The following is a 13,142-nucleotide window of genomic DNA, read 5'->3' as shown; positions in this document are numbered from 1 at the left end:
GTGAAAGAGAGAGAGAGACAAAGACAGAAAGAGACAGAGATAGAGAGAGAAAGAGAGAAGAGAAACAGAGACAGAGAGAGAGAGAGGGGGGGAGAGAGAGGAGAGAGGAGACAGAAACAGAGGAAAGTCAAACAGAGAGAGAAAAGAGGAGAGAAAGATGAGAGACAGAGAGAGAAAAGAGAGGAGAACGAGAGAGAAAAAAACATGAGAGAGAGAGAGAGAGGGGGGGAAGAGAGAGGAGAGAGGAGACAGAAAGAGAGGAAAGTCAAACAGAGAGAGAAAAGAGGAGAGAAAGATGAGAGACAGAGAGAGAAAAGAGAGGAGAACGAGAGAGAAAAAAACATGAGAGAGAGAGAGAGAGAGAGAGAGAGAGAGAGAGAGAGAGAGAGAGAGAGAGAGGAGTGGCTGCTATGAAAGTTAACTGTGTTTATGGGTGATCAGGGGTGTATTCATTTTGCAGATTCTGTTGAAATACGTTTCTTAAACGGAAGCAAATGGAACAAAACGGGGATACACATTCCTGAATTTGTTCAATAGAAACTCTCGTATGCAAATGATAGGGAAAATTTGAGTATCATGTAGTAGCCTAAACCTATTGCTATTACATTGAGCTGGGTGAATGGAATATGAACGAGAGTCACCCAATATGCTGTAATAGAAATAAGGACATGCCCATGAAAAATTGTCCTCCCTCATCTTAAACGGCACCAACATCCACTGTCTCACAGACAATGGAGGATGGTATAAAGAATCATAGGAAACCCTATTGTTCTGGTCTGTGATATAAGGTATTGAAATAGATAAGCATTGGATTGCAGTGTGTATCTGACTTCCATAACAACTTGTGAGGAATTCAACTGTGGTAGATGACTGGGAGTGAAGGGAAGTCTTTACTCCATCCCACCTGTCAACTGAAATGGAGGGTCCCGTCTTTAGGTCAACTGAAATGCAGGGGTCCTGTGTTTAGGTCAACTGAAATGGAGGATCCTGTGTTTAGGTCAACTGAAATGGAGGGTTCCGTCTTTAGGTCAACTGAAATGGAGGGTCCTGTGTTTAGGTCAACTGAAATGGAGGGTCCTGTGTTTAGGTCAACTGAAATGGAGGGTCCTGTGTTTAGGTCAACTGAAATGGAAGGTCCTGTGTTTAGGTCAACTAAAATGGAGGGTCCTGTGTTTAGGTCAACTGAAATGGAGGGTCCTGTGTTTAGGTCAACTGAAATGGAGGGTCCTGTGTTTAGGTCAACTGAAATGGAGGGTCCTGTGTTTAGGTCAACTGAATTGGAAGGTCCTGTGTAAGGTAAATTGAAGTTGGGTGTAGACTAGATAGTGTAATGCGGGGGTGTGATAGTCTGTAGACGAAGAGATGGCCATTCAGAAGGGTAAAGACATACCCACCCTCTGGGCAGTTTAGGTTAGGTTAGTGGGATGAAAGAGCTATTTGACTCGTTCCCACCGGTCTGCCTGCATACATATGATACCCACCTATCTCTGTACGGTGTGAAAACGTCAATGGATATCAGTCATATGATCTAATATGATCTCTGTGAAATGTCCAGATCAAATGCACTGGTACTTTGTAGTGCTTGCCTGGTTTAACAGTGTTGATCATAAAATTGAATATTCATAATCTTCCTTATTATAAAGTTGATGTTTATTTATTAAGGTCAGAAGAATTCAGCTCTGTTTTTGTGATTGAAAAAAATGTATCTGTAAGATAATTTGCATATCAAATACGACCAGCCCGTGTTCTTGTTTAGAAAATGGGATTTAACGAAGCCGGGGCTGAATACAAAAAACAAATGTCACGTAGAAATATGTCAGGGAAACATTTAATGAGTCCCGACCTAAAGGCCAACTGCCAGATTAAAATGTAAAACGTTCCGTTTGAAAAAGAACCCTTGCCTTGTCGATGAATTACAAGCTTCTGTTGTTGACATATTTGGCCACCAGGTGGACACCTACTCCAGTGTTCCTGTAAATCCCTGCTGTACTTTTCCACAGTCTTTCAATTCAATCCCATTCTTGCTTTTATGCTTTTTGTGTGACTCCACCAAGAGGTTGGAAGAAACATCTAGACACTTTATTTTTGCTGTCTTTATTTGTTTGTGCACATTGCAGCACATCAATGACAAATACGGTAGGCTTACACAACAATGCAACATTCTCATTAACTAGGAACACTGAACAATTTGAGTTCACATTATAGCCTTATAGATGTATAATAAATAGATGTATAATGTAATAAATCTATCCACTGTAAAGGATTAAGAGGGAGCTTTCCCGTTTAAACATTCTCCGGTGTGATTTGTTCTGAAACAGGGATTGTGGTCCAACCTGAAAAGTCACAGCCTCGGGTGCTGTACAGACCTGCATTCTGGACACTTTATATGAAGTCTCTTTGATCTCTTCCATTGTGAATCCCTTTGTTTTTCCTGTGTAATTGAATCTGCAAGGTGAGACATTGCCCCAAAACACTTTCACTCATCTATTCATATATGGTCTCTCTCTCTCTCTCTCTCTCTCTCTCTCTCTCTCTCTCTCTCTCTCTCTCTCTCTCTCTCTCTCTCTCTCTCTCTCTCTCCCTCTCTCTCTCTCTCTCTCTCTCTCTCTCTCTCCCCCTTCTTTCACTCCAGGCAGATGGCCTTTGTACAGGCGAGTCATCGGCAGAGGCTTCATCTGGTTAGGATCCCTGTCACAGGACGTTACCTTAACTGGAACCAACCAGAGGATGAGTCAACAGCTATGTCCCAAATGGCACCCTATTCCCTATATAGTGCCCTACTTTTGACCAGGTCCCACAGGACTCTGGTCAAAAGTAGTGCACTATGCAGAAATAGGGTGTAATTTGGGACTCAGAGCCAAGATGCTCCTTTCCTCTATCAGAGCAAGACGTACCCCTACTGTACACTAATTTTAATTTGTTTTCCTGATCAATCAATTGAAAGGTATAACAAGCAACACATTGAACTGGTTGATTGTTTCATGTGACGGGGGGGGAAGGAGGACATGCTGCCACTGGCCTGGTCCTAGATCTGTTTGTTGTGTCTTGCCAACATCTGTAGTGATTGTTTAAAAGGAAATCCCTAGACAGAACAAAAAAAAGACCTGGGACTAGACTAAGAGGACACAAAGAAAAGGCAAAACAGAGTTCTTTCAGTCAGGAGTTTCTTTTGTGTGGAGAACGGCCAGCTAGCCAGCTACAGCAGGCTCCCTAGCCATGTGACGCTGCTGCTTACCTTTGATGATTTCCAAAGGCAGCTGTCCATGAGTTCCCCACTCTAAATCCCAGGTCGAGGTTGAACAGTGTTTGATGTGGTGATCTACTTTATGTCTTACCGAGGGAGCAAATCAGATCTGTACCACCTGAACTCTCTTTGGCTCCTGTATGAAAATAAACACCTGCTCCAGAGAAGCCTGTACCCACACCTGCCACTGACAAAGACTCTAGGCCCCAGGATGACCCAGGATGCATTGGGAAAATCACATGACCTGCCCTTTATTTGTCCCCCCCACTCTATCAAAACCCTTCATCTAATATACATCTATGGCTCTGTTTTAGACAGGTACAGTACATGTTTTTTCATTACAGGCGTGTATTTCCTGTTGGTTTAAATGTGATTACGAATGGTTCCTCCTTTGCAATCCACTGGGAAAACCCTGTGGTAAGACCACCTATGATGTGCTGTCCTATATGTAATGATAAGGCAGATAAACGCCAGTGAAGTGGATAAGTTGATCAGCTCAGTGACGGTGGCTGGCGGAATACTGTATGATTAGCGGGATTCAGTTCCTGTGAGGGCTCACATCAAAAAGAGTCCCCCACCACTGGCACCATCCATCCACTGTGTGGAACCTTAATTTCACTCTCAGGTCCAGCTTCAGATGTCCCCAATGAATGTCCCCAATTCTGATGTCCCCAATGAAAGGAAACAACGCCCTAGGTACTATACTTGTTGTGCTAGGACCTGAGAGAATGGCATGCATCAGATAGAATTAATGATCTGAGTACAGAGAGGTTTTTCATGTCCCAATGTGTGTCAGTCTATCATTGGGGGAATTGTTCACGTGAGATTTTTACAGGAGGCATTACCTTGAAAAGTCGATCACAATCAGTGTCAAAGGAATACGGGTCATCGCATTCTTTATGCCTCTGCCATTTAAGATCGAAATTGAATTACTTTACTACCCAAATTGTTTTATGATAATGGACTGATATGGCACACATCTTCAATGGAATGTTTGAGAATTCATTTTAACAGCTTAGGTTTGATTTCATCTGATGTAATCTAATTTAATGGTTCACTTGGTAAACCCAAAACAGAGGCAGGAACTCAGTTTCATTTAGACTAGCTAGACCTACAAAAAATGGGATTGGTAGTAGGAGGAAGGAGTGGAGCCCCAGGCTAAAGGTATGTGGGGATTGTAAACCAGCTAGAGGCAGGACTTCCCAGAAACATGAAAGTTTCCACCTTTTGGCTCAATCCTCCCGAAATAAGCCTGGCTAGCCCAAGGCAAAGTCATCCAGTCGTAACTCGTATCCGGCCTATCAGCGTCTAGGATCTGGGGTAAGGCAGATTCAGGAGGAGGACACAGTGTCCCACATGAGTTGCAGTGTATACAGACACTAGCAGCATCTCAAATGGCACCCTATTCCCTATATAGTGCACTACTTTTCACCAGAGCATACATAAGGAGTAGGGTGCAATTTGGGACGAAGCCACTATCATGTCAGTAAAGTTCATGTAGAAAATAAAAGATTTGTATGTGAGTTAGTGGACTGTATCATTTTAACGCAGGTGGTGCTTAGAGAAAATGACACTGAACCATTGAATACCCTTAGATGTGATATTGTGTTTCTCTCAATTGCCAACAGATAACATCTAAATTACAGGACAAGACCAGTCAAGAGGCTCACAGCCTCTATGTTAGCTACCATCAACAATACAGATCAATGATGCATGGATGCCAAAACATCAAAGCAGAACTGAGACAGTCTGTCAGTGCATCAAAGCAGAACTGAGACAGTCGGTCAGTGCATCAAAGCAGAACTGAGACAGTCGGTCAGTGAACAGTGCATCAAAGCAGAACTGAGACAGTCTGTCAGTGCATCAAAGCAGAACTGAGACAGTCGGTCAGTGAACAGTGCATCAAAGCAGAACTGAGACAGTCGGTCAGTGCATCAAAGCAGAACTGAGACAGTCGGTCAGTGAACAGTGCATCAAAGCAGAACTGAGACAGTCTGTCAGTGCATCAAAGCAGAACTGAGACAGTCGGTCAGTGCATCAAAGCAGAACTGAGACAGTCGGTCAGTGCATCAAAGCAGAACTGAGACAGTCGGTCAGTGAACAGTGCATCAAAGCAGAACTGAGACAGTCTGTCAGTGCATCAAAGCAGAACTGAGACAGTCGGTCAGTGAACAGTGCATCAAAGCAGAACTGAGACAGTCGGTCAGTGCATCAAAGCAGAACTGAGACAGTCGGTCAGTGAACAGTGCATCAAAGCAGAACTGAGACAGTCTGTCAGTGCATCAAAGCAGAACTGAGACAGTCGGTCAGTGAACAGTGCATCAAAGCAGAACTGAGACAGTCGGTCAGTGCATCAAAGCAGAACTGAGACAGTCGGTCAGTGAACAGTGCATCAAAGCAGAACTGAGACAGTCTGTCAGTGCATCAAAGCAGAACTGAGACAGTCGGTCAGTGAACAGTGCATCAAAGCAGAACTGAGACAGTCTGTCAGTGCATCAAAGCAGAACTGAGACAGTCGGTCAGTGAACAGTGCATCAAAGCAGAACTGAGACAGTCGGTCAGTGAACAGTGCATCAAAGCAGAACTGAGACAGTCGGTCAGTGCATCAAAGCAGAACTGAGACAGTCGGTCAGTGAACAGTGCATCAAAGCAGAACTGAGACAGTCTGTCAGTGCATCAAAGTAGAACTGAGACAGTCGGTCAGTGAACAGTGCATCAAAGCAGAACTGAGACAGTCTGTCAGTGCATCAAAGCAGAACTGAGACAGTCGGTCAGTGCATCAAAGCAGAACTGAGACAGTCGGTCAGTGCATCAAAGTAGAACTGAGACAGTCGGTCAGTGAACAGTGCATCAAAGCACCGCCGCCCCTCGTTGCGGGCCCCGGACTGGGCACCCTCGTTGCGGGCCCCGGACTGGGCACCCTCGTTGCGGGCCCCGGACTGGGCACCCTCGTTGCGGGTCCCGGACTGGGCACCCTCGTTGCGGGCCCCGGACTGGGCACCCTCGTTGCGGGCCCCGGACTGGGCACCCTCGTTGCATGAAAAAGTAGTGCATGAAATAGTCAAGTATGTGTGACCACGTTTAACTTCTTGATCTCACAGTATTTAGGATGCAGGAAACGAAGTCACTTTACTGTCTGTCTGGACACAATCAGCTCATTGGTCTCTATGGCTACTCTAGTAGATGATGCCTCTTCACTGATAAGATCAGAGAGATTCTATGGATTCTTGTCAGAGATCACTTCCTGTCTTTGACAAAATCCCCCACAAAGTGGAGTTTCCTGTGTCTGTAGATGAGTGGATTTCCTAGTACACACTGTCATGGCACAAACTTTTTATGTAAGTGTGTACTTTGTAGTACACAGACATTTCATAGTACACCTCTACTCTTTATGTGAATGTGTAGGTAGGTCTGCTATGACCGCATAGGCTCTGTTTGTACAATAAAGTATGTGGGTGTGTACATACTGTACCTATGAAATAATGTCTGTGAGACGTCCTAATATTTAGACTCAGTAGGCTCTTACAGTGTATGTCTGAATGCACGAAAACATTAAGGCTGAGTGAATCACTCTATAAGTTGGCACCAGTTGGACCGTCAGACTAAACAAAGGCTCTGCGGGTTGGAACTCTGATGTCATTCTATGAAGCCATAGTCATTTCAGGCAGGTTGGGACTCTGATGTCTTTTCTATGAAGCCATAGTCATTTCAGGCAGGTTGGGACTCTGATATCTTTTCTATGAAGCCATAGTAATTTCAGGCCGGTTGGGACTCTGATGTCTTTTCTATGAAGCCATAGTATTTTCGATGCCCTTTCTCTATTCATGTGCACTCTCCTATTAATTTTCCAAAACATGCCACCTATAGCGCCAACATACAGTGCGGGACTATGAAACTACACAGGACAGTGCCGTAGCACAACAGGCCACCTATAGCGCCAACATACAGTGCGGGACTATGCAACTACACAGGACAGTGCAGTAGCACAACAGGCCACCTATAGCGCCAACATACAGTGCGGGACTATGAAACTACACAGGACAGTGCCGTAGCACAACAGGCCACCTATAGCGCCAACATACAGTACGGGACTATGCAACTACACAGGACAGTGCAGTAGCACAACAGGCCACCCATAGCGCCAACATACAGTACGGGACTATGAAACTACACAGGACAGTGCAGTAGCACAACAGGCCACCTATAGCGCCAACATACAGTACGGGACTATGCAACTACACAGGACAGTGCAGTAGCACAACAGGCCACCCATAGCGCCAACATACAGTACGGGACTATGAAACTACACAGGACAGTGTAGTAGCACAACAGGCCACCTATAGCGCCAACATACAGTGCGGGACTATGCAACTACACAGGACAGTGCCGTAGCACAACAGGCCACATGATGTAGAGTAGAACAGCCCTGGTCCCTCCCACCTTTGTAAACTTACTTACCCAGTTCAAAAGGGACTCAGCACACAAAAACTACCAGTACCCCCTCCTCATAGAGAATAGTAACATGAATAGTAACATAGTAAATAGTAATATGAATAGTAACACAGTGAATGGTAACATAAATAAAAACATGAATAGTAACATGAATAGTAACATAGTGAATAGTAACACAGTGAATAGTAACATGAATAGTAACATGAATAGTAACATGAATAGTAACATAGTGAATAGTAACACAGTGAATAGTAACATGAATAGTAACATGAATAGTAACATAGTGAATAGTAACACAGTGAATAGTAACATGAATAGTAACATGAATAGTAATGTGAATAGTAACACAGTGAATGGTAACATAAATAAAAACATGAATAGTAACATAGTGAATAGTAACATGAATAGTAACATGAATAGTAACATTGTGAATAGTAGCACAGTGAATAGTAACATGAATAGTAACATGAATAGTAACATGAATAGTAACATAGTGAATAGTAACACAGTGAATAGTAACAAGAATAGTAACATGAATAGTAATGTGAATAGTATTACAGTGAATAGTAACACAGTGAATAGTAACATGAATAGTAACATACTGAATAGCAACATGAATAGTAACATAGTGAATAGTAACATAGTGAATAGTAACATGAATAGTAACATAGTGAATAGTAACATGAATAGTAACATAGTGAATAGTAACAGGAATAGTTACATAGTGAATAGTAACACGAATAGTAACATAGTGAATAGTAACTTGAATAGTAACATAGTAAATAGTAACAGTGAATAGTAACATGAATAGTAACATCGTGAATAGTAACATAGTGAATAGTAACATAGTGAATAGTAACATAGTGAATAGTAACATGAATAGTAACATAGTGAATAGTAACATGAATAGTAACATAGTGAATAGTAACAGGAATAGTTACATAGTGAATAGTAACACGAATAGTAACATAGTGAATAGTAACTTGAATAGTAACATAGTAAATAGTAACAGTGAATAGTAACATGAATAGTAACATCGTGAATAGTAACATAGTGAATAGTAACATAGTGAATAGTAACATGAATAGTAACACAGTGAATAGTAACATGAATAGTAACATAGTGAATAGTAACATGAATAGTAACATAGTGAATAGTAACTTGAGCAGTAACATAGTGAATAGAAACACAGTGAATAGTAACATAGTGAATAGTAACATGAATAGTAACATAGTGAATAGTAACATGAACAGTAACATGAATAGTAACACAGTGAATAGTAACATGAATAGTAACATAGTGAATAGTAACATGAATAGTAACATAGTGAATAGTAACATAATGAATAGTAACATGAATAGCAACATAGTGAATAGTAACATAAACAGTAACATGAATAGTAACATAGTGAATAGTAACATAGTGAATAGTAACATAGTGAATAGTAACATGAATAGTAACATAGTGAATAGTAACATGAACAGTAACATAAATAGTAACATAGTGAATAGTAATGATGTGAAGAGTAACATGAATAGTAACATAGTGAATAGTAACATGAATAGTAACATATTGAATTGTAACATGAATAGTAACATAGTGAATTGTAACATGGTGAATTGTAACATAGTGAATAGTAACATCGTGAATTGTAACATTGTGAATAGTAACATGAACAGTAACATGAATAGTAACATAGTGAATAGTAACATAAAAAAACATGAATAGTAACATAGTGCATAGTAACATGAACAGTAACATGAATAGTAACATAGTGAATAGTAACATGAATAGTAACATAGTGAATAGTAACATAGTGAATAGTAACATAGTGAATAGTAACATAAACAGTAACATGAATAGTAACATAGTGAATAGTAACATAGTGAATAGTAACATAAAAAAACATGAATAGTAACATAGTGAATAGTAACATGAACAGTAACATCAATAGTAACATAGTGAATAGTAACATGAATAGTAACATAGTGAATAGTAACATAGTGAATAGTAACATGAATAGTAACATAGTGAATAGTAACATAAACAGTAACATGAATAGTAACATAGTGAATAGTAACATAGTGAATAGTAACATGAATAGTAACATAGTGAATAGTAACATGAACAGTAACATAAATAGTAGCATAGTGAATAGTAATGATGTGAAGGGTAACATGAATAGTAACATATTGAATTATAACATGAATAGTAACACAGTGAATAGTAACATAGTGAATAGTAACATGAATAGTAACATAGTGAATAGTAACATGAATAGTAACATATTGAATTGTAACATGAATAGTAACATAGTGAATTGTAACATGGTGAATTGTAACATAGTGAATAGTAACATAGTGAATAGTAACATAGTGAATAGTAACATGAACAGTAACATGAATAGTAACATAGTGAATAGTAACATAAATAAAAACATGAATAGTAACATAGTGAATAGTATCATGAATAGTAACATATTAAATTGTAACATGAATAGTAACATAGTGAATAGTAACATGAATAGTAACATATTGAATTGTAACATGAATAGTAACATAGTGAATAGTAACATAGTGAATAGTAACATGAATAGTAACATAGTGAATAGTAACATGAACAGTAACAAGAATAGTAACATAGTGAATAGTAATGATGTCAAGAGTAACATGAATAGTAACATATTGAATTGTAACATGAATAGTAACATAGTGAATAGTAACATGAATAGTAACACAGTGAATAGTAACATAGTGAACAGTAACATGAATAGTAACATAGTGAATAGTAACATGAATAGTAACATATTGAATTGCAACATGAATAGTAACATAGTGAATAGTAACATAGTGAATAGTAACATGAATAGTAACATAGTGAATAGTAACATGAATAGTAACACAGTGAATAGTAACATAGTGAATGGTAACATGAATAGTAACATAGTGAATTGTAACATGGTGAATTGTAACATAGTGAATAGTAATATAGTGAATATGTAACAGTATAGACTTTACGTCCGTCCCCTCGCCCCGACCAGGGTGCGAACCAGGGACGCTCTGCACACGTCAACAGTCACCCTCGAAGCATCGTTACCCATCACTCCACAAGTGACGTCACTAATTGAAACGCCACTAGCGCGCACCACCGCTAACTAGCTAGTCATTTCACATCGGCTACATATAGTAACATAGTAAATATTAAAATGAACTGTAACAAAGTGGATAGTTACATGAATAGTAACATAGTGAATTTTAACATAGTGAATAGTAACATAGTGAATAATAAAATGATTAATAACATAGTGAATAGTAACATGAATAGTAACATAGTGAATTGTAACATTGTGAATAGTAACATTGTGAATAGTAACATGAATAGTAACACAGTGAATAGTAACATAGTGAACAGTAACATGAATAGTAACATAGTGAATAGTAACATGAATAGTAACATATTGAATTGCAACATGAATAGTAACATAGTGAATAGTAACATAGTGAATAGTAACATGAATAGTAACATAGTGAATAGTAACATGAATAGTAACACAGTGAATAGTAACATAGTGAATGGTAACATGAATAGTAACATAGTGAATTGTAACATGGTGAATTGTAACATAGTGAATAGTAATATAGTGAATATGTAACAGTATAGACTTTACGTCCGTCCCCTCGCCCCGACCAGGGTGCGAACCAGGGACGCTCTGCACACGTCAACAGTCACCCTCGAAGCATCGTTACCCATCACTCCACAAGTGACGTCACTAATTGAAACGCCACTAGCGCGCACCACCGCTAACTAGCTAGTCATTTCACATCGGCTACATATAGTAACATAGTAAATATTAAAATGAACTGTAACAAAGTGGATAGTTACATGAATAGTAACATAGTGAATTTTAACATAGTGAATAGTAACATAGTGAATAATAAAATGATTAATAACATAGTGAATAGTAACATGAATAGTAACATAGTGAATAGTAACATTGTGAATAGTAACATAGTGAATTTTAACATAGTGAATAGTAAAATGAGTAATAACATAGTGAATAGTAACATGAAAAGTAACATAGTGCATAGTAACATAGTGAATAGTAACATAGTGAATAGTAACATGAAAAGTAACATAGTGAATAGTAACATGAAAAGTAACATAGTGAATAGTAACATAGTGAATAGTAACATGAAAAGTAACATAGCGAAAAGTAACATAGTGAATAGTAACATAGTGAATAGTAACATGAAAAGTAACATAGTGAATAGTAACATGAAAAGTAACATAGTGAATAGTAACATTGTGAATAGTAACATGAAAAGTAACATAGTGAAAAGTAACATAGTGAATAGTAACATAGTGAATAGTAACATGAAAAGTGACATAGTGAATAGTAACATGAAAAGTAACATAGTGAATAGTAACATGAAAAGTAACATAGTGAATAGTAACATAGTGAATAGTAACATAGTGAATAGTAACATGAAAAGTAACATAGTGAATAGTAACATAGTGAATAGTAACATAGTGAATAGTAAGATGAAAATGAACATAGTGAATAGTAACATCAATAGTAACACAGTGAATAGTAACATAATGAATAGTAACATAATGAATAGCAACATGAATATTAACACATATATACAATGGACACATATATAGAAATGGTTAATATATATGAATATATACAGTACCAGTCAAAAGTTTGGACACACCTATTCATTCAAGGGTTTTTCTTTATTTTATTATTTTCTACATTGCTGAAAAGATTTGGCATGGGTCCTCAGATCCTCAAAAGGTTTGACAGCTGTACAATGGAGAGCAATGGTTGCAACACTGCCTAGTAATGGCAAATAGAGACTGCCAGAGTTCCGGAAAATAGGCCCTCCAATTTGACACACTGAACTCTGTCTGAGAAGTAGTTGGTGAGCCAGGCGAGGCAATCATTTGAGAAACCAAGGCCAACTCTAGATTTGATTTTGGATTGGAGATGTTTGATATGAGTCTGGAAGGAGAGTTTGCAGTCTAGCCAGACACCTAGGTACTTATAGATGTCCACATATTCTAGGTCGGAACAATCCAGGTTGGTGATGCTAGTCGGGCGGGCGGGTGCAGGCAGCGAACGGTTGAAAAGCATGCATTTGGTTTTACTAGCGTTTAAGAGCAGTTGGAGGCCACGGAAGGAGTGCTGAATGGCATTGAAGCTCGTTTGGAGGTTAGATAGCACAGTGTCCGAGGAAGGGCCAGAAGTATACAGAATGGGCTCGTCTGCGTAGAGGTGGATCAGGGAATCGCCTGCAGCAGGAGCAACATCATTGATATACACAGAGAAAAGAGTCGGCCCCAGAATTGAACCCTGTGGTACCCCCATAGAGACTGCCAGAGAACCGGACAACATGCCCTCCGATTTGAACCAGGCAAGGCAGTCATTAGACTGAAACCG

This window comes from Oncorhynchus mykiss, chromosome 18 (assembly GCF_013265735.2).
Source record: "Oncorhynchus mykiss isolate Arlee chromosome 18, USDA_OmykA_1.1, whole genome shotgun sequence".
Classification (NCBI taxonomy): Eukaryota; Metazoa; Chordata; class Actinopteri; order Salmoniformes; family Salmonidae; genus Oncorhynchus; species Oncorhynchus mykiss.
This window is presented reverse-complemented; position numbering follows the sequence as displayed.